Source organism: Propithecus coquereli, unplaced genomic scaffold (genome assembly GCF_000956105.1).
Source record: "Propithecus coquereli isolate 6110/MARCELLA unplaced genomic scaffold, Pcoq_1.0 Scaffold29, whole genome shotgun sequence".
NCBI lineage: Eukaryota > Metazoa > Chordata > Mammalia > Primates > Indriidae > Propithecus > Propithecus coquereli.
In genome coordinates, this window is record NW_012148507.1 from 3695046 (window position 1) to 3695686 (window position 641).

Here is a 641-nt window from a genome sequence, read left to right on the forward strand (position 1 = left end):
ACGGCCAGTGAGGCCCCCCCTAGCCTACCCCCTCACATGGCTGCCCTAGAGCCTGCTGGGGGAGGCAACTGTGCCCAGGAGCACAGGGAACAGGAGACCCACCTGAGGCCCAGCCCCAGCCCTCAGCCCACACCTGGGGGGAGTTTATTGCCTGGAGTACTCCCTCTTACCCATGCTCCCAACTAAAAACTAATTCAATTGCTTTTTCCAGAATAAATCCTCAGCTAGTTCTGCCAAAAAAAAAAAAAAAGAATCAATCAATCAGGTAGAGACCAGATATGGTGGCTCACACCTGTAATCCTAGCACTTTGGGAGGCTAAGGCAGGAGGATTGCTTGTAGTCAGGAGTTCAAGATCAGCCTGAGCAACATAGCGAGACCCTGTCTCTACAAAAAATAGAAAAATTAGCTGGGCACGGTGGCACTTGTCTGTAGTTCCAGATACTTGGGAGGTTGAGGCAGGAGGATCACTTGAGTCCAGGAGTTTGAGGTTGCTACTATACTATAGCCCTAGCAACAGAGAGAGACCCTGTCTCAAAAAAAAAAAATCAGGGCCGGGCGCGGTGGCTCACGCCTGTAATCCTAGCACTCTGGGAGGCCGAGGCGGGCGGATCGTTCTGAGCTCAGGAGTTCGAGACCAGCC